This window comes from Dipodomys spectabilis, unplaced genomic scaffold (assembly GCF_019054845.1).
Source record: "Dipodomys spectabilis isolate Male_0828 unplaced genomic scaffold, ASM1905484v1 ptg000262l, whole genome shotgun sequence".
NCBI classification, from domain to species: Eukaryota; Metazoa; Chordata; class Mammalia; order Rodentia; family Heteromyidae; genus Dipodomys; species Dipodomys spectabilis.
The window spans coordinates 4,489,759-4,512,351 of record NW_024870939.1 but is presented as its reverse complement, the minus strand read 5'-3'; positions in this window follow the sequence as shown (position 1 = coordinate 4,512,351).

Genomic DNA, 22,593 nt, shown 5'->3' with positions numbered 1-22,593 from the left:
CAGTGGGAGAGAGGGAAGGGGCAAGAGAGGGTGATGGGATGGAGACCACACTTTAAGAATATTGCTTGTGCTGGGCATGTCGGTGGCTCACACCTGTAATCCTAGCTACTCAGGAGGCTGAGATCTGAGGATGGAGGCTCAAAGCCAGCCCGGGCAGGAAAGTCCATGAGACTTTTATCTTTAATAAACCATTCAGAAAACCAGAAGTGATACTGTGGCTCAAGTAGTAGAAGAGTCTTGAACTGAAGAGCTGAAGGACAGCGCCCAAGCCTAGAGTTCAAGCCCCATGACTGACAAAAAAATAAAAAAAAAGACTACTGCTTGTATGTAAGAAAGTGTCCTGACGGAATCCAGCCACTGTGTAACTAATATATGCAAATAAAAAGGAAAAATCCTAGAGGAGAGAGTAGCAAGGAAGGTATTGTGAATTTTCTGCAGAAATGATCAGGACTGAACTAGAGCAGGGGCAAAAGGCTGAAACAAGGGATGTTAAGGGATGTTTATGAAGTTGGTCATGATGGGATGATCCAGGGGATAAAAGGAGGGCTCAGTAAAGATCCCCACACTTGTGGCTTAGGCAGATGGGTGTCTAGTTCCTCCATAAATATGATGAGGTGTTTTAGTAATTTAATAATTCAATTTAGAACATAATGAATGTGAGGATGCTAGGACAGACCATGGAAATATGGAGCAAGTCAGGAGCCTATAGCTATGTAAAAAAAACTGGTATAGCGAAAACCTCCACCTAGAAGACTAGTAAATAAGGGAACTAGTAAATGGCGCTGTTCCCTCTAGGGTGTAGAAGCCACTCATGCCTAAATTTCTAGATTAGTAGTATCTGAGAGAGATGTCCCATCAACATATACTGATCAGCAGTCAGGTCATCCTAAAGTAGCCATGCCCCCCAGTGAAGCTATCTTAGGACCTTCAAAATACGTCACCCAGATAATCTGGAGTTGACCCTGACTCTCAATGTGGGCCTCTCCCAGGATCTTGACCATACCAACATGGCACACCTGCCATGGCACACAGAGCTCAACTAAATACTACTATCTGGTTCCACAATTCCATAACTCTGGAGACTTCACAGCAGAGAGGGATACAAAAGCAACCAATGGTCAATGGGTAGTTTTCAGACCGTGACTTATAGATCAGAAGCCTTTTTTTTTTTTTTTTTTGGTCCAGTCATGGGCCTGAACTCTGGTCCTGAGCGCTGTCCCTCAGCTCTTCAGCTCAAGGCTAGCACTCTACCACTTGAGCCATAGCACCACTTCTGGCTTTTTTTTTTTCTGGTTATGTGGTGCTAAGGAATCGAACTCAGGGCCTCATGCATGCAAGGCAAGCACTCTACCACTGAGCCACCTTCCCAGCCCCATAGATCAGAAGCCTTTTTTTTTGTTGTTCTTAGGTTAAACTTCTTAGTCTCGTTTAGGAGAGTGATTTCTCTTTCTATTTTGACCCTGCTAACTTCTACTTTATGGTTTCCTTCTACTGGCTAGGCGACAACCTCTCTCTGTTCTTTGTAAGACTCTGCATTCAGGAACTTTGTGGTGTAATGTTAAGTGTTCAGTCTGAAGATCCATCTTCTCTTTCCACTTCAAAACATGGAAGAAACCCATCATTTCAGACAAATCACTTGGCTAGATCATTCGTAGAAGCCTTCCCAAAGGGAGGGTCACTTTTATGCTGAATGGGGAAGATTAAACCACATCTACAGCTTCCTGAGAACATTTATTCCTCCCCACACACACACCCGCAAAAGGTCTCAGTTTTCCAAACAACTGCAATTTTCTTACCACCTGCATCCCGTTTTCCAGGGTACCTTTTGAAACTACAAATTCCTGTGCCTCAGCCCAGACCTATTCAATCTTATCTCTGAGGGAGGCTTAGGAATCTCAAGATTAAAGGAGCACCCACATTTAAGATTATTAAGAACAGGAGAATTGAGACCCACTATTATGGGCTGAGAATGTTTATAATAAACATCTTAACCATCTCCCTTATTAAATTCAGTATCCAAATATCAGAGAAGCACAAGGCAGATTTCTTTTTTCCTTTTGAAACCAGCAAACACATTTTATAATCTCAGCCAGATGGTCAATCTATGAAATAGACAGGATCAGAGCAGCTGTGGCTAGGTTGGAAAGAGTGTTAGCTAGTATTCCAGCTGCAGATACTTGCCTGCAGCAAATTTTCTTCTCTGCCCTGAAAAACACAAATTAGAGGATTTCATTGTTTGTTTTTGAATTGCTCACTTAGTTGAGTGAAAGGGACCTTGAACAAGTTACTAAACGCAGTGATCTTTCTATAGATTGGGAAGGACAGTATCTAACACAGAGAATCTTCTGGAGCATAGTTTTGACTTGAGGAAACTTCCTGGGAGGTGGGGCTGAGATCTATCAGTTAGGAGCCCTCAGCTTCTATCTCTCCTGGGGAGGAGAAGTCAGGAATTTTCTGTGTTAGACACTTTTGCATCCCTGTGACCAAAATATTGGATGGACCAAGGTAAGGCAGATTGATTTTAGCTGATGGTTTCAACCCACAGTCATTGGCTGCATTGATTCTGGGATGGTGGTGAGACAGAAAACTGTAGGGATGGAGATGTGGTGGTTTAGCAGAAAGCAGAGACAGGAAGAGACATAGAGCAAGCAGAACCTTCAAAGTAGGTTACATCTTCGGTGATCTATTGCTTCCAACTAAGGGACCTCTGAAACTTTCTAGTACCTCCCCAAATAGCACCACCAGTTAGAGACCAAGCATTCAGTACACAAGCCCTTAGGGATGTTTCATATTTGCACTCTAACAGTAGCCTTAATGGATCGCTCTTTTGCAATTTAGTTAGATATCTGCCACTTGAAAAAATTATTCCGGTACATAATTCTGTCCCTGAAATCAATCGCTAGCTTTAGCACTGAGAACACTTACTGTGCTTGGATAGACTGAGTTCCTAAATTGCTGTTCTCTTTTGTTTTTGGACAAGTGAGAGGCAGAGAACACAACCTATACCACGGTCTTCTCAGGTTTTATCTTGTTTAGCTAGTTGCTAAATCTGGATAGTTTCTCCCTTTTAAAAAGATTATAAGGGAGTCAGACACTTTTTGGTGGCTTATGTCTGTAATCCTAGCTACTCAGGAGGCTGAGATCTGAAGATCATGGGTCAAAGCCAGCCTGGGCAGGAAAGACCATGAGACTCTTATCTCCAACTAACTACCCCAAAGCAAGAAGTTGAGCTATAGCTCAAGTGATAGAAAGCTAGCTTTGAGCACAACAGCTCAGGGACAACACCCAGACCCTGAGTTCAAGCCCCAAGATCAACACGCAGACACACAGACACACACAAAGGTGATCAAAGATAAGGGATATGTAGCGTGTTCCTGGCCCTAGGTTTAGTCCCCAGCATCTAGAGATTAAGTCAAGATTCCAACAGAAAGCATGTAATATTTGGTTTTTGAAGTCTACTTTGTTTAACATGACCATCTATTTCTTCAGGTTTTTGCAAACTACATAATTTCATTCTCAAATATGGCTGAATAATATTCCATAAATGCAAACATAAGCACATATATGCATATATGTGTATATATATGCATATATGTACAAATTGAACTTATAGAATTACAAATGTATTTGCATGTATAATCTCATGTACTTTATTCATTCATAAAGAATGGGTAAAGATTCCATTCTTTGTGGGCTGGGAAGGTGGCTCAGTGGTAGAGTGCTTGCCTCGCATGCATGAGGCCCTGGGTTCAATTCCTCAGCACCACATACACAGAAAAAGCTGGAAGTGGTGCTGTGGCTTCAGTGGTAGAGCGCTAGCCTTGAGCTGAAGAGCTGAGGGACAGTGCCCAGGCCCAGAGTTCAAGCCCCATGACCGGCAAAAAAAAAGATTCCATTCTTTGGAGTGAAATCCAAAGAACAATACCCTAGTTCAGCTAGTTCAGCTGAACTATTTCCAAGAAATGGAAATAAAAGGCTTTTTATTGTACTGTTCACAGTTCTTTTATTTTTCCTTTGGTGTATTTGTTTGTGTTGCTGTTTTTGATCTGTACTCTTTGTCTTGTGTATAAGTTTATCTGATTTGGGGAGAGTAAGGGGAAACACAGAAATGGTGGAACAAAGGATGAACCTATTTAGCAGTGAGACTCATTAGACACTATGTTAGAAATGAACTATGTAACTTGGGGGGAAGAGGGTTTGGGAGGGAAAAAGCTGTGAGAAAATGAAGGAGGATGACACTGTTTAAAGAGAAATGTACTCAATAGTTGACTTATGGAAGTATAATCCCTCTGTACATCACCTTTACAATAGAAAACTTTTTTAAAGATTAAAAAATAACCAACATTTGCGGGCATCTCACTCTATGCTGACTTACATTCCTTCAGATATGTGCACAAGAGTGGTACGGGAGGATCATATGGTAGTTCTCTATTTCATAAATACTGGAGGTCTAGTGTCTTCTTCAAGTTCTTTCATAATTTTAATTTTGGAGATTCTTTACTTCCTTACATTTATTCCTAGGTATTTTTCAGCTATTGTGAATGGGATAGTTGTAATTTTCTCTCAACATATATATGAGTGGTATATAGAAATGCTGCTGATATTTTTAATGTTATTTTGTTGTAAAGATGCTATACAGAGAAGTTACAGTTACATGAATAAGGTAGTGAGTACATTTCTTGTCGAAAACATTGTCCTCCTTTGTTGTTCTCCCCCTATCCCTCCCCTCCCCCATCTCCTTCCCTCCTTCTCCCCCCCACCAAAGTTGTAAAGTTCATTTCCAATATAGTGTCTTGTGAGTATCATTGTTGGTGCTGATTTTTTATGTTGATTTAATATTCTAGTACTTTGTTGAAGTTTTTTTATTTCTCTCTGATCTAAGTCTTTTGTTTGTTTGTTTGTTTTGCCTGTCCTGGGGCTTGAACTCAGGACCTGGGCACTGTCCCTGAGCTTCTTTTGCTCAAGGCTAACACCCTACCACTTGAGCCACAGTGCCACTTCTGGCCTTTTCTGTTTATGTGGTACTGAGGAATCAAACCCAGGGCTTCATGCATGCTAGGCAAGCACTCTACCGCTGAGCCACATTCCCAGTTCTTGATCTGAGTCTCTTTAAATAAAGTTTTCAGGAGCTTTTAAATATAGAATCATGTCACCTACAAATATGTTTAATTTATCTACTTTCTTTACCATATTTACACCTTTTCTTTCTCTTGGCTGATTGCTCTGAAAAAAAATTTCTAACCAAGTGCATAGAGAGTAGACATACTTTGCTCACCTCTAATTTTAGAGAAAATACTTTCAGTTTTTCCCCACTTAGATATAGTTTTTCCACCCCTTGGATATAGTTTTGTCATATATACATTTAACCTATTGATGTGCATTTATTCTATTCCTAGTTTCATCAGAAATTTTATCATAAAGGAATACTGGATATTGTCAAAAGCCCTTTCTTTTTAAAAAATTTTTTATTGTAAAGATACTGTACAGAGGGGTTACAGTTACATGAGTAAGGTAATGAGTACATTTCCTATCCAGCATTGTTACCTCCTCCTTTGTTTTTCCCCTACCATCCCTTTCCTCCCCACCTCCCCAACTCCTCCCTTCCCCCCCACCCAAAGTGGTAAAGTTCGTTTTCAACGTAGTGTCTTGTACATCTCATTGTTACAATGGGTCAACCTGTATCCTTATTTCAGCATTTTGTTATTTCCCTTTCCCTCCCCAAATTAGAAAAATGTATATATAAGATGCAGGGCAGGCTGGGCATCAGTGGCTCATGCCTGTAATCCTAGCTACTCAGGAGGCTGAGATCTGAGGATGGTGGTTCAGAGCCAGCCCAGGCAGGAAAGTCTGAGAGACCCTTAGCTCCAATAAAACACTCAGAAAACCGGAAGTGGCGCTGTGGCTCAAGTTATAGAGAGCTCGCCTTAAGCTGAGGAGCTGAGGATAGTGCCCTAGCCCAGAGTTCAAGCCCATGAATGACCAAAAAAAAAAAAAAAAAGATTCAGGGCACCAGAATCAAATACAGTGACAAAAGGGGTTGTACCATAGGGGAAGAACATACAAAGAAACAACAACAACAAAAAACACATAGGTACATTAAAAAGAACAGCAACAAAGATAAAGCCTCTTGTGTCCCTATCTTGGGGTTCACTTCACTTAGCATCAGCTTATCTGGTCGTATGTACATAGCTTTTGACCTTTTCTGCTTGTCCTAGACATATACTACTTATTGCAGATAAGGGAAACCATGGGACCTATGTTTCTTTGGGCCTGCCTTACTTCACTTAATATAATTTTTTCCAACTCATCAAAAGCCTTTTATTTGTCATGTGATTTTTTTATCCTCAAATCTGTTTATATGTTCTAGTATGCTCATTGATTTGCATATGTCAAACCATCACTGCATTCCTCAAATGAAACCAATTGGATCCTGGTAAATGATCTTTTTAATCTGTTGATGAATTGGTTTCCCAGTATGTTGTGAGGATTTTTCTATTGTGTGTTCATCAAGGATATTTGTTCTGGTGTTATATGATTTGTTTTTCATTTTTACTTCCCGTCCTCCCTCCCTCTCTCCCTTCCCTTCCTTTCCTTCTCTTCCTTCTTTCCTTCCTCCCTCCCTCCCTCCATCCTTTCCATTCTTCCTTCCTTCCTTCCTTCCTTCCTTCCTTCCTTTCTCTCTTTCTCTTTCTCTTTCTCTGTCTCTCTCTCCTTTCTTTCCTTCTTTCCTTCCTTCCTTCCTTCTTTCCTTCCTTCCTTCCTTCTTTCTTTCTTTCTTTCTTCCTTTCTTTCTTTCTTCCTTCCTTCCTTTCTTTCTTTCTTTCTTTCTTTCTTTCTTTCTTTCTTTCTTTCTTTCTTTCTTTCTTTCTTTCTTTCTTTCTTTCTTTCTTTCTTCTTCTCTCTCACATGTAGTGTTAGAACAGAGTTAAATTCTGGTCAGAGACCCAAGTTATCAAGGAGCAAAGTAGAACCCCTGGAACCATCTCAGGTTCTGAACCAAATCTTGAGACCAGATCTTATGCCCCTCTATGGAACTTCATGGAACTTCCACACCTACCTAGTACAGTATATTTGTCAGCTTTCCAAAACTGTGGCTAAAACTCTGAGAAAATCAACTAAAAATGGTAATGATCAATTTGGGCTCATTGTTTCAGAGGTTTCAGTCTGGCTCCATTGTTTCTGAGTAGTGGTGAAGAGAAGATCAGTAACAATGGCTATTATCCTAAAAAATAGCTAAAGATAACAAGTGCTACCAAGCATGTGGGGGGGGGGGGCAGGGGACAAGATAACATTTGAATATATTTGATGGGAATGTAAATTAGCATGGCCATTATGAAAAGCAGTTAGGGTGCTACTCAAAAACTTAAACGTAGAGCTACCTTACAATTCAGCAAGAAATGAAAGGATCCTTAGTGCCTGCCAGCTGATGAGCAGATAAAGAAAATGTGGTGTAAATACACAATGGAATAAAATCCTGTCACTTATGGCAATGTGGATTGAACGAGACATATTTTGTTATTGGAAGAATACAGGCACAGAAAGACCAATACCACATGATTTCACACATGTAGAATTAAAAATATATATAGGGCTGGGAAGGTAGCTCAGTGGTAGAGTGCTTGCTTTGCATGCATGAGGCCCTGGGTTCGATTCCTCAGCACCACATAAGCAAAAAGAAAAAAGCCGGAAGTGGCGCTGTGGCTCAAGTGGTAGAGCGCTAGCCTTGAACTGAAGAGCTGAGGGACAGCGCCCAGGCCCAGAGTTCAGGCCCCACGACCGGACCCAATAATAATAATAATAATTATATATATATATATATATTTATTTACCACCAAAAAGCCCCAAGTGGAGGTATGTATGGCTCAAGTGGTAGATTGCCAGTCTTTAGCAAATATGCCAAGTGAAGATAATGAAACTATGAAGAATCTGCAAGAATAGTGGAGAGGGCACTAGAGTTTACATTAGATTTGTGAATTTAAAGAAAAGACACTAACAGAAGTTAAGAGTATAAACAAATGGAACACAGGAAGTCAAATTTACTTGTGTGTGTGTGTGTGTGTGTGTGTGTGTGTGTGTGTGCGCACACTGGTACCAGGGCTTGAACTCAGGGGCTTGTGCTTTAGCTTGGCTTTTTCCACTCAAAATTGGTGCTCTACTACTTGTGCCATACTGCCACTTCTATCAGATTTATATCTTTAGAGGCAGCATTGGGCCCAAGTAGGTCCTGAGGTAATTACTTTGTGAGACTATGAAAATTACTGACCACCAAACTGAGCAAGCTACATGCTAGGACATGGAACTAAAGCATTGTTGGGTAAGAACTAGATTCTAGCCTTGTGGATTTTCTACCATTGACATGTCACCTGATATGACTGACACATAGCCTTTTCACCTGGAATTTTTGATCATCTATTAAGACTAAATTCAAGTCTTACTTTCTTGATTAAATCACTCAATATCTCCAAAAAAACCCTCCCCTTTCTCTTTGCTTCTAGACACTTCTTTAAAACTTGTACTTTATCCTTTGTGCTTATTCCTATAATCTGTTTCTATCTTTGTCTTCCTTACTATATTGTCCAGAAAAAGAAAACATTTCCTGTTGTTTAGATTTGTATCTGTATGTTCAAGATTATTGTCATGAGTACATCAGTCCATGAATGGGCTATACAATGAGTAGATTTTGACTTGTATATTTAAAAATAAACTTGAAAAGACCAGAGACAATAGAAGTGACTCACACATTTTATGGATGAGTAATGTTGCATGAAATCTGTGTTACTCACATGGGTGTTTTGAGTCACAGTGTAAAATATTCTTCTTAAAAAATTCAATAGAGGCTTTGTTATTTGGGATAGAATTAAGAAACTAGAAGCTCAGTTATTTGGGTTAGAAATCAAGAAAGACAGAGAGACCTAGAGTTTTAGAAACTTTCAGGCTACAAGTGGCACTAAACCATACATACAGAAAGCAATAGCTACACATTTATACCTAAATGAACAAATACAATAACACACATGTTCTGTAGATTAGACAGGAGTCAGCAAATTACTTCTGTAGAGATAATGAATATGTTAGGATTTCTAACCTCTCTATTACAGCTAGGGAACTTTGTATTTGTAATCCCAAAGCAGCCGTACACCACATGTATGCCAAGGAATAAGTGTGACTATGTTCCAGTAAAATGTGAATTTTACATCATTTCCATCAGTCAGGAACTATTTTCTTCTGATTTTTTTCAACTATTTAAGAATATAAAATGGATTCTTAGTTTGTGGTGTTTCGTATAAATAGGGTCTTACTATGTTTCCTGTCTGGTCTTGACTCCTAGGCCAAAGCCATCCTCCCGCTTCATCTTCCTGAATAGCTATGGCTATAGTTGCATACTACTATGCTTAGTTCCTAGTGTTCTAAAATATTGTACAATAACGAGGCCTGGTGGCGCACATCTGTAATCCCCATACTTGGAAGACTCAGACAGGAGGATCATAAACTTGAGATAAGCTTGAGCTACATATTAAATGCAAGGCCAGCCTGTTATGCAAAGTAGGACCCCATCTCAAAACATATAATTATCAACAAATAAACAAGCAATATAACATTGTGTATAAATAGAGGATTGAAGGTCTAGCAAGGCAACAGATAAGGAGACCATTGCCACCACAAAGATAAGGTATTACCCACAGACAGAAGGGAGCAGTCAATAAGACTAAACACATGGCTATTAATATATATATATATATATATATATATACATACATACATATATATACATACACACATGTCTATGTACATATATACAGGGTCATTAGTACTATGTACACAATCATGTTAACTAAAGTATATGCAGGGGAAGATTCCTGTGGTACAACTCCCTTGACTAACTTATAGTTGAACAAAATGAATACCAGGAAGCTTGGAGCATGTGTGTGGGAAGGGAACTCAAAGAGAAGGAAGGCAGGCAAATGGAGAGAGGAAGGGTGTGCAAATGCAGTTATAATTGTCAATGTGCATATGTGAAAATGGAATTACAGTAGGTAAATTGAGGGGCTGGATGAGGTTAGGAAACAAGAGGGAGAATAGTGGATAAAATGACATTGATCAAGAGGCATTGGACTCACAAATAGACACATTGAATCAAAACTCCTTTGTGCAACTACTTAAGGATAATTAGAAAGACTGAAAAAAATGAAAAGACGTGGCTATTGAAAAAGAAGCCTTGTCAAGAGGAGCATCTGAAATAATTGCCAAAGGCAGGCATTGGGAGGGGCAGGCATTATTAGGTGGGAGCAAGCTTTAGTCCCTCTACAGAATTTGGGATTACTGTCTAACTGCAATGAACAGTCAGTGAAAGGATTTGTGCAAAGAAGTAACAGGCAAAAGAAACTCCAGCCTTGCCCTCAAGGAATTCACACTGGTGTAATTAGATTAGGAGCTCCAGATACTTTAATTAGGCCCTAGTAAAATGATGAGAACACAGAAATTGCGCTAATGCTTTACTAGAGGGCTTGGGAAGATGCAATGGTGTTGACATTGACTTCTGAGAATTCCCTGTTCTGTTTGGGCCATTGCTTTCCCTGGTGAAGAAGACCAGGAGCAAGCAGGCAGGAAACACTTACATTGTGGGACAACTGGAGCAGAATGAATAGAACAGAATGTCCAAATTGGGAGTGGGAGTGGGAGGAGGAAGGTTCTCTTTAAGTTTAAATGGACACAGGTTATTTCTTATCATAAATTAGTTTCTCTTTCAGTATTGATTGACAAGGATGAAGAAACTTCAGGAGACATTCCTTATCTTCTCTTTTTACTTTTCAGTCATGTTTGGCATTTGTCATTACCTCTGTTCTCTTAGGCCATTAGGTTAAAAGTGTACAGCCCGTGGGCCATGTCTGTCCTTATGCATTTTTAGACAGTCCCTGTATGCTGTCTATTGCCTTGTCTTGTCCAAATGGTGATGCATTGGAATCTACAGCCTCAGTGACCCTGAAGGCACTGCCTTTTCCAGGGTTACCTCGTTCCTAGACATAAGCCTGCTTCAATACAAACCACCCAAATCCAGAGCCTACAATGCCTACTACCTCCTCTATTGGACCCTTCACACATCAGTCCTCTGTCCATCTGCCCAAGACCAGGAAAGCACTTACACCCTAGGGCACACTAAAACTATGAATACTAGCCATATGCTAATTCTGCTTACCCTGCCCTGCCTAGTCTTTCCCATAAAGATTTCCATATCCTTCTCTGCCACTGATCAAATCCTCTGTGTGCTACTCTATAATATGACATACTGCCTCCTTTGGGGAACTGTGAGAGAGTTTCAGAGCACTGTAAGGATGAAAACAGGGACAGAGGCAAGGCAATATATAGATCCTTGTTTAATCCAGTTTAGCTAAGATCTTAATAGACTCTGCAGGCATTTGCCTAACAGCAATCTTCTTATCATATATTTTATTTATTTATTTATTTATTTAGTTAGTTAGTTATTATGTGCTGATACTAGAACTTGAACTCAGGGCTAGGGCATTTTGGCTTAGCTTTTTTCACTCAAGGCTGATGCTCCACTTCTTGAGTTGTAGTTCTATTTTGGGCATTTTGTCACTGAATTGGGGTCTTTCTTTTCAGACTGGCCTCAAACTTCAATTCTTAGATCTAAGCATTTTTAAAAAAAAGTTAATTTTGTTACCTTTAAGTAGTTGTACAAAGGAGTCGCCATTCAATAAAGCAGTTGATGAATACAATGTGCCTCAACCAGAGATCTCAGTCTTCTGAGTAGCTAAGATCACAGGCATGGGCCACCAGCACCTGGCATACATAATTATTTTACTATCACAGGAACATCTAGTGTTAGCTTTATTGATTGCAAAATTGCTCCACCTTCTCCTACTGGGTACTATGAGCAAATCATGAATGTTGCTGCTGGTTAGTGGTGGTGGATCTGGGTCTCCCCTCTCTTCTGCTTTACTTTCAATATGCCCTATAATCTGAGTGTGCTCACTTTATAATGGATACTCTCCGTGTTCAGAAATGAGTGCAGTCTGTACCCAGCTCTTCTCTCTGCCTGTGTTCTTTCTCATGCGCCTGTAGTAGAGGGATGAATGTGTGGGCCTGAGAGCAATGGTATTAGGGCTTCTAGGTCATGCTTTGTGGCCCTGTGCACCTCACATAACCTCTTTCAGTGTCAGTTTCCATATTAGGAAAATGGGGAAACAAGAACACCCCTCTTCCATAAGTGTTGTGAAGATGTAATGAGAAAGTGTGGCACAACAGTCAGAAGGGTGATCATCCTAAGGTCCAAGTAATTGTCATGTGTCATAACTATCTGTATCTGAAGTTAAAGACTCGAAAATATAAAACATAGTGCTCCCAACCTGACAGAAACTGGTTTAAAACTCTACAATGCTGTGCTGAGATACACATATAGTTGAGAAAGCTTTCCGTTGAAAGGAACCAAAATGAAAGTTTTGCTACTGAGAAAGTAACGGAGGACCAGGGTCCTCTCAAGGCAGGAATCAGGAAGACAGAAGTTCCGCTGGTTAGGCAGCCTTCTGAGGGGGCTCCCAGCAGGACTAGTGGGCAGCTTGAACACCACCACATTCTCATGTAACACAGCAAAGCAAAAACATATGCACACAGTCCTCTCTGTTTCTCTCTGTCTCTTTCTCTCTGTCTCTGTCTCTCTATAGACAATCCTGTCCTGGCTGGTATCAAAACTGTGATCCTTAAATCTCAGTCTTCTGAGTAGCGAGGATTACAAGAGTGAGCCAGCAGTGCAAGTCTTCTTTGTTGCTTGTATAAAGCCACTTTAAAAATATCTTTCTTACTTGGAAAAAATTATATTAAGTGAAGTAAGCCAGGCCCAAAGAAACATAGGTCCCATGGTTTCCCTTATTTGCAATAACTAGTATATGTCTGAGTCAAGCAGAAAAGGTCAGATAAGTTGATGTTAGGGAAATGAACCCCAAGATAAGGACTCAAATGTTTTTTTCTTTCATGCTATTGTTTCTAACACATTTATAAGATCATTTCTTTGTTGCTTTGTATGTCCCTTCCCCACGGTATAACCCCTGCTTTCACTGTATTTGATGTTGGTATAATTTGTGGAGGGGAAGGGGAAAAACAAATCGTTTAAATAGGGATACAGGTGGACCCATTGCAACAATGAGATGTACAAGTCGTTATGTCGAAAAACGAACTTTACAACTTTGGTGGTGGTGGGGGAGGAGGGTTGGATGGGGGGGCTGGGGGGGAGGATGGGAAGGGAAGGGGAAACAAAGGAGGAGGCTACAATGCTTGATAAGAAATGTACTCATTATCTTGCTCATGTAATTGTAACCCCTCTGTACAGTATTTTCACAATAAAAAAAAGAAATAGCAAAAAAAAATCTTTCCTGTTGCATTAGCAAATAGCACAGAACAAGGGGTGGGAGAAGAAAGATGAGGTGTGCACCCCAGGATTGATCATTACACAGACTCTTTCTATGAGTATACTGTCTCTTAGCTCTTGTCAATGCACAATGCATTCATTTAATCCTTGTAGCTACTCTAGGGAAGGGCACACTTATCCCCATTTTAATGATGAGAATACTGAGGTTTTTAGAGAGGAGCCCAGGATCACACATCACTATTATTCAGCCAGTAGACCTAAGAACAAGATGCTGAATAACTTCCTTAAAGGGATTAGTGGGACCTAGAGGTGTGGGTCAGTGGTAGCCAGTGGGCTTGGCAGCATGAGGTCCTGGATTCAATCTTAGCACCAAAAAGAAGTCTCAGCTTTGTATGGGAAAGCCATTACAATACTGTAGGATGGTTGCTGGACTACAGGAGGCTAAGAGAACTCAGGAACAGCATCTCACGCAGACTTGAACTGGAGGGATCCCTGAAGGTGGAACTATTGCACTTGGTCTTGAAATGGTGATGGCTCTTTGCCAGGTGCCACACGGTGGCATTCATCCTACTGCCCCAAACTCGAGCACCTGTAACTGTGAGTTGTGATTAACAAATTAGCACATGTATTTAAACATCTATGTTTTGTGTTAATTTTTTCAAATGACCAGTTTTCAACTAATTTCGGCTCATTATTCTACAATGTGACCATTGTAGAATAAAGGGAAAACCCCAAAGATTTTAGTTTATTCCCAGCCCCTCTCCCTGCATTATCATAACAAGTATACAACAGCCTGAAACAAGACATGATGAATCTTCTTGTCTCGCCTGCCAGTGAGCATGCTCCATCAGCATCCGTTGTAAAGTCCACCAAGTGTGAAATCTTATGGCTACTCCACACTTCACTTGGCTGAGGTCCCAGGGCTGGAGATTCAGGCCATTGGCTGAATGACTCTAACGTTGTGCCAAGTTGAGCTGGAGAATACAGCCAAAGGAGAGGCAGCAGCGGGGGACAAATCAGGTAATGGTTATTTAGTGATCTTTCCTTTCTTTCCTTGTAATGTATTTGCTTTAGATTTAGCTGTGATTTTGAAAGTGAAGCTGGGTGTTTTGTGAGAAAAACAAATAAGCAGAAGTATCTTCTGGAGCTTTGCCAAGTAGAAATGGGCTGTATGCACTGATTTCTCAGAGCCTAATTGACATGGCCCCCAGGAGCATGGAGATGGGGGAGCACAAGGCTTGGCATCCACCTGAGGCTGAATCACGTGAAATGCAATGCCACCTTGAAACAAACAGTAATTTTTTTTCTTGGAAAATTAAATCTAGATAAGCAGAAGAGTGCTATGTTTGTGTAATGTAACACTACGAAGTTCTCTGGGTTCCAACATAAACATGAGTACTTAGTACATATACGTAAGCACAAGTTCCAGCGGTGTGACCTTGAAATCAACGTAGCTGGGCTGCTGCTCCCTCTTTTCTCAACCTGTCACCCTGCTTTTTGACTGCCGTCAGGTTCATTGCTAGCACATAGGACCCTTAAAGGCCATGTGTCTCTGTTACCTGTGAGAAACTTATTCACAATGTCCTGAGACAGTTCCCTATAGAAGCACATTCACTAGTGCATGTAGAAAAGCAATGCACAGAGGGTTTTTAAGCTCTGATCCCCACCCCTGCCAGTCACCTAATCTCTTTCTAATTGGTCCCACCACTGAAAGGTTCCACCGCCTCCCACTATTACTACAGGCTGGTTACCATGTCTTCGACACATGGCCTTCAGGGAGACATTTGAAATCCAGTTCACAACAGTTGCACATATTGCAATCTTCAAATCAAGCCATTCCCAATGAGTCATGACTACAACACATCTATAGTTTTGGGTCTTCTATCATTCTTCTGAGATATATTAGGCCTGAATGTTTGTCTTTTCTGCTCTCACTCAAGTAATGGCAATTTGGTGGTAACTATTTCTATTCTCATGCCAGCAGGCTGCCTAGCAAGGGCAGTGCCTCCTGCAGTGGGACTTGCGTCTATGTAGCCTCCTCGTCAGTCAGATATGTTTAGCGGACTCTGATCGGGCTACATTTCTGAGCTCTTCAGAGATGTCCCAACAACCCCTTTGAGCCAGGTCCCTGTGGTGTGAGCAGTGCCTCCTGTCCCTTTTGTTATCTTCCACCTCAAGTCCCAGGATTGATAGTGACCCACTTTGCACCAAATCTCACTAGGTTCTATGTTCAGAAGAACTGAAAACTGTTCTAGCCTGGCTCTCCTACACCATCGAGGTCCAGGAAACGCATATCCTTGTTTTGACGAATTCTGGGAGAAGGGCCCATTCCCTCTGCTGTCCAAGCTGTTTAGTGTGAGTGAGGCGCCCATTTCCTGTACACCCTGCCTATGGAGCACAAGACAAGATGTCTTACCACAAAGATCTCCTCTCCAGAAGCCCCTTCCCCAGGCTTTTGTGAAGGAGGCCGCCCCTGAACCTTGCTCACTCATGGAAGATGAAGCAAGGACTTGGTGACAATGTCCTCCCAAGCTCTTCTCTCTCCCCTTCATGCAGATCCTTCCAGATTCTCAAGCAAGGATCAGTACTCAGAACCAGACCCAGCTCTAGGCATGTCCTCTGTGAATGCTGCCCATCGAGAGCTATCTTGCATTCAGCCATGCCTGTCTCTCACATGGAACTGAGACAGGTCTTCCCTAACAGCGTGGCACGGTGAGGTGGATGTCAGTTCAAGAATCCTCACTTCACTCTCGTTTCCTGGCTCATTGATTGGGACTCACAGAACACCTGTTGCACATGAGCGGCGCCAGGAAATGGGAAGCATCACAGGGACTGGACATTCCTGGTGCTTAAGTAGTCTTTAGGCCATTCAGGTTGGATTGTCTTTAGGTCATCAACCATAATGGTGAAGGATGGTTCACATACTTGAGCTGGAAGTGTGGATGTATCCTGTTGCTTTTCCAATTGCATGGCAAGTAGCATCCATGTGCTCTGTTTCCAGAAAACCTGCTTCTTCCTGAGCCTATCCCCTTACCTGTTCAAGTAAGTCTAAGATCAGGGGAGTCAACCAGATAGCCAGCCAGACCAGACAGCCAGCCAGCCAGCCAGCCAGACAGCCAGACAGCCAGACAGCCAAACAGGCAGAGAGGTGCTTTGCCTGCTGCCTGCACTGCCCCTCACTGCCACAAGGTGGCATTATTGGATGGTCCTTCAGCTTTCCACAAAGCTCCTTTTGTCTGTGTGCACACAGTCCTGAAGTTCTCCCAGGAGGATGACCCCATTCCTGCAGCCTTCACCTTGGCCAGGAATGACCCCCCCTCCTCCAAACACCCCCTAGGGCTCACGAGGTTGCAGCTCAGCTGAGCTTTGCTGCCAGTTTCCTTTCACAGTGTTTGTCCAGGTGCCAGATGGTCTCAGTAGCCTGGGCAGCACAGACTCCTGGGAATCCCAGGGCTCCTGTTGTTTTGAACCCAACGTACAAAGGGTCCAGTTATGGGCTCTCCTCCTGGACACAAGGGACTGAAGTGGCAGGCAGTGGTGTCCTTCTAGACTTCTGTGATTACTGAGGGGACTCCAGGACGCTCTCCCCCTTATTTCCCTCCTAGGGCTGTCTACCTCAGGCTGGCACCCTTTTGAAGAGTTAGCTGGTTTGCCATTCCTGTCCAACAAGGTCATGTTCTTGGCACTTTTCTTACCAGAGAAGAGGACAGCAAAACTTAATTTTTTAATCTTTTGCCAAAAAAACCCCAAAACCCAAAAAACTGTGTATTGAACATGCTTTTAAATCTAGGATAGTCATAGTTTTGACCTTGATCACTGACCTCTGGGAGCACATTTGAAATCCATGCAGCAGCTCTGACTGTGAAGGGGTGACTGGATTCCAGGGGCTTGTTCATGCATGACAATTAGTCTTTTAAAGCTGCTAAGAGCAAAGGGTAAACTCCATGGAGATGTGTTTCTGTGGAAGTGACAAAGTGTCCTGGCTGGTAGAGCAGTGAGGAAAGCCACCAAGGTCTTTACCAGGGAAGAGCCAGGCTCCAAAGGCAGCAGTGGGCAGCCACGGTAGAACGGCACAGATCACAATTTGGGGTGGCAACTGTGATCTAACATGGCTATGGGCAGCACATTTTGAAAATGCTATTTCCTCTTTGCCGGTACTCAGGGATTGCTCAGCTTGCTTGCTCAGCTGGCAAATAACTAGCAAGAAGCTAGTTATTTAGGAACTGGAGTCTTTCAGACTTTTCTGTCTTTCTGGGATGACTTTGAAATGTGATCCCCTAGGTCTGAACCTCTTGAGTAGCCAGGATTACAGTCATGAGCCATCCACACCTGGCTTGTAAATGTTATTCCTAATCCTTATGACTCCTTTATTAAGAAGACACTATTATGCCCATTTTGTAAATGAGGAAAGTATAGCTTAGAGAAGTTAAGTAAACAGTGTGGTGTCACACCGCAATTGGTAGCACTGGGTTTCAAGATCTTAGGACTCTAGAACACATTCTCTACCCATAATTAGAGGTTGCCTCTGGAGAATGGCACCCACGTTGAAAGAGGATGACCAAAACCTAGGAGTTAGGAAAGGAATTTGTCACAGTGCAGGATTCCCCGTGAGGTTTCAAGTAGAGGCAAACAAGAAAGCTTTGCTGATGAGTCAGTTATGAAGTTCTGTCATAAGAGTCATCAGGAGGGAGGGGAGAGCCAAACACACAGTGTGAGCAAAACACACAGAGCAAACACTGGCTGTTGGGTTTCCTTTGGATGCTGTCATTCTCTTTCATATCTATGTAACTTCACCCCTAACTGTCCTTCTGTCTTCACTGTTGCTTTGCCTTGGGTTGCCTAACACGTGTGCATGTACACGAGCGCGCGCACGCACGCACACACACACACACACCTCTTTTTTGTTTTCATTATGTCTTTTTTTTAATTTTTAATTTTCTTGTAAAGATGCTGTACAGAGAGGTTACAGTTACATCAGTAAGGTAATGAGTACATTTCTTGTCAGGCATCATTACCCCCTCCTTTTTCTCCCACTATCATTTCTCTCCCCTACCCCTCTCGCACTCTCCCCACCCCCACCCAAGTTGTAAGGATCATTTCCAACATAGTGTTTTGTGGGTGTCATTGTTGCAATGGGTCATCTTGTGTCCTTGTTTCAGCATTTTGTTATTCCCCTTCCTCTCCCCAAATTAGACAAATGTATATTCAAGATGCAAGGTACCAAAATCAAATACAGTGACAACAGGGTATACCATAGGAGGAGGAACATACAAAAGAAACAAAGAAAAAAAATCACATAGTACATTAAAAACAAACAAGAACATAGAAAAACCTCTAGTGTCCATATCTTGGGGTTCATTTCACTTAACGTCATCTTATATGGTCACATATACATAGCTTTTGAGCTTTTCTGCTCATCTGATAAGATTATCCTAGACATATACTAGTTATTGCAAATAAGGGAAACCATGGGACCTATATTTCTTTGCATCTGACTTCACTTAATATGATTTTTTCCAAGTCTTTCCATTTCCTGACAGATGGGGCGGTGTCATTCTTTCTGATGGAAGCATAGAATTCACACACACACACACACACACACACACACACACACACACACACACACGATCCATTCATGTACTGAGGGGCACTGGATTGGTTCCTTATCTTAGCTATGGTGAATGATGCTGCGATAAGCATAGTTGACATGCCTCTTTTGAAGAAGGATCTCATTCCTGAAGGATTTCCACACTTAGGTGAGGCGCTCTCCCTGCCTTTACTTTGTCCTGGTGCATGCATCAGAGCAGCAGGCCTTATTCATTATCAGAAGCACAGGTGTTCTGCAGGCCTGGGCCACCACAGTGGGAGGGGCTTTATGATATCAGGTGCCAGTGGCTCATGGCTGTAATCCTAGCTACTCTGGAATCTAACTCCTTGAGGATCATGGTTCAAAGCTACCTTAAGCAGACAAGTCCAAGAGACTCCATCTCCACTTAACCAGCAAACTGGTAGACTGGTGTGGCTTAAGCGGTTGAGCTCCCATTGTATGCACAACAGTGGAGTAAGCATGTGGGGCCCCGAGTTCAAGTCATGACATAAAAAGAAAGAAAGGAGGGGATTAGAGTTCCTATCATTCAAGAGATCCAAAATAGTCTAGGGAATCCTTAAACCAAAGTAGACTCAGATCAGAGGTTGAAGCTGGAGCTAGGGAGCCAGGAACTGGGAAAGAATAAAAGAATAACACTAGCCAGTCAACATGAAGCATGCGACTAGCTCATAGATGGCCCTCTGTGCTTGGGTGATGGATGATGGGTGGGCAGAATGGATTCAGAATGATGAACAGCTTTTATTAAGCCAAACCTGAGGCTGTATTTGTCACGGGTAGTTAGCTACCGCAGTCTGGTTAGAGTCATAATTCTCTCAAGAACGAATGCTCCTGGAACTTCCCCCTCTATTTCCCAACTGATTGGCCCACACGTTTGATGAGAGACATGGACCACTTGAACTGGTAAACCACATAGCCAGCCTGGCCGCGGGATGAACAGCAGTGGTTCCCTGTTCCAGAGCCTATTTGCAGAGCTGGAAATGGCCAAACCCTAAAAGTGGTACAGATGACTCAACCCCTCATCTGAAGCCAACCCCTACTCTTGGCTGGAAGTCTAATTGTACCCAACAACCCCTTGTTTTTATAAATGGGTGTTGGGAATTTCCTTGGTTAAGCCTCCAGGTCTTCCCTTCTTCCGGATTTAATGAGCTCATTTATTTTTCTTTTTCACTTAGCAGATTTTAAGGGCCCGTTAATGAGTGGTGGGGTTCTTTTTAAGAGCCAAGTTGGGCCAGAGTTCAGGGTATTTTTCTTGCCATTTCCACTCTCAAGTCCCCAGTGTCTCTCCAAGTTTCTCCCCAACTCTGGCAGCTGACCACATATGGAAGTTTCTAGAACATAATGACGCAGAGGCCTTTACATTTCCTTTCTCTAGTTTTGTTTTCCCTCTCTTTGCAGGCCTTTCCTTGAGACCATTGTTTCAAGGTGCTTTCTAAAAGGAAGGGAAGGGATCTACTCTTAAGTGCAGGGGTGGGGGAGGAGGGTTTCCCTTTGAGTTTTGTCTGAAGCTTTGGTTAGGTATTGGGTGGGGGGTGGGGGAGTCTGATGGTGAATTACAAGGAGAACTGCCAGAGGCAGTTTAAACCTCTTTCTGTGACCTAACAGTAAAGAGCTGCCAGGTGGGAGAAGCCTTGGGAGAGGACTGGGAAGCCTTGCTGTAGTGGTTGATGCTTGGAACTTTCAGACCTCAAACAATGAGAAAGATACAGGTTCCACACAGGAAGAATATGGATCTTAGCCACTCAGAGCTAACTCGGTGGCTAGCTGCTCCTCTAGGTAACGAAGACTCCTCTAGTTGCCTTGTTGAATCAGGTGCTGGGGGCAGTTGGTCCTGAAGAGTTTCCTACCCATTGAACCATTGTCCATCCAGTAGACAAGATGGAGGTGGAAACACTGAGTTCAGCATGGCATCATCTGGAAGAGGTATTGTACTTACTCCTCATAATGTCCACAGGTCATCTCTGCATTTTTCAGAAGTGTGAAGATTCCTGTGTGGCCAGTGAAGGCAGCCAGTAGGGGAGGGACAGGACAAATCATGGAAACCTCAGCATGGCACATTTAGTTGGCAGAGCAGTTTGCTAGCCACTTGTTTCCTGCTGAATGCTGAAGCTTGAGTGTCACCTTGTCTACTGGCAAGGAAGAGCCCTCAGCCTGCCTTTGTGTTTGTGGGAGGGACAACTAGGCTGTGGGTAGCGATGAGAAACATGAGTAGCTGCACTAGGTGATTTTAAAGAACTAGTGCTCATGAAACCCAAAGTCTCATTCTGAAATTTGTTGTGGGCTTTGCCCTAATGGGGACCTGCAGAAATCAGAGAGGAGCCTATGGGAGGGTCAGTCTACTTTCATGCATGTTTAGTTAGCTGTATTAGTTTCCTAGAGCTGCTATAAATATCATGAGTCTGGTGTGGAGGAATAACAGGAATGTGTTGCTTTGCAGATCTGAAGGCTGGGAAGCCCAAGATTAAGGTATCAGTAGGGTTGGATCCTTCTGCATACTCTAAGGATAGGCTCTGTTCTCTGCCCCTCCCAAGCTTCTGATGGTTTTCTGGCATGGCAGGGCATTCTTTGGCTTTAGAAGCATTCCCTTCATCCTGCCTTCATCTTCATAGGATGCCCTCCTCATGTGTGCTTGTATTTGTAGAATAATTGGCACTTTTTATTAGGACACCTGTCATAATACAGGAGGGGCCACCCTAAAGACCTGAGAGTCAGATTTCAGTATATAAATATTAAGGGACTCTGGCTGTGTCTTCTTCGTACAAGCATCACCAGTGCCTATGGGAAGGAAACCAAAGCCAGTTCCTCCTCAGGGAGGGCTGGAGTAGGGTGATCCAGGGGAAAGAGCCAAAGGGTGGTCTGAAAGGAAACATCTGCTGGCAGGAGAGCTCCTGCTCGAGAGCAGCCTCTACACAGACGTCTCCCGAGCGGCTGCAGAAATGTAGAGGGACAGTTAGTAGTGAGGAGTCTTGGTCCACTGCCCCATCATGCTCAGAGCTAGCAGGGACAGGAAGAAAGCTCCAAGAGTACAATCCTGGAGAGGCTAGACAACGGTCAGTGTGAAGCAATAGGCAGAAGGCACTGCAGAATCTGGGTGAAGCCATTCTCAGGACTTGAGAGAAAGGAGAGAATTACAATCAAAGAAAGGATTCTGGGGAATTGGGGTCAACTGGGGTGCAACAATTGAAGTGTGAGCCTGGGTACATAGTGGGTCTGAATGACTGGTGACTGACCTAGCATTATTTCAGGCAGCCAGCCAGGATTAGGCAAAACTCCTAACCACTTCCTCTTTGAAACACCAGATTCATTAAAAAATGTAATTACAGTTGGGTGTCGTAAATATGGCTTTGTAGGTTCTGACATACAGTCTTGAATAAGAAAGTAGGGGACATTTGTCTTGCCAAATATTAGCATTATCATAAAAATATGTGTTGGCACATGAATAAATGTCACATTTTAAATGTTAGAAATTTAAAATGAAGCCGGGCACTGGCGGCTCACACCTGTAATCCTAGCTACCCAGGAGGCTGAGATCTGAGGATCGCAGTTCAAAGCCAGCCTAGGCAGGAAACTCTGTGAAATTCTTATCTCCAATAAACCACCAGAAAAT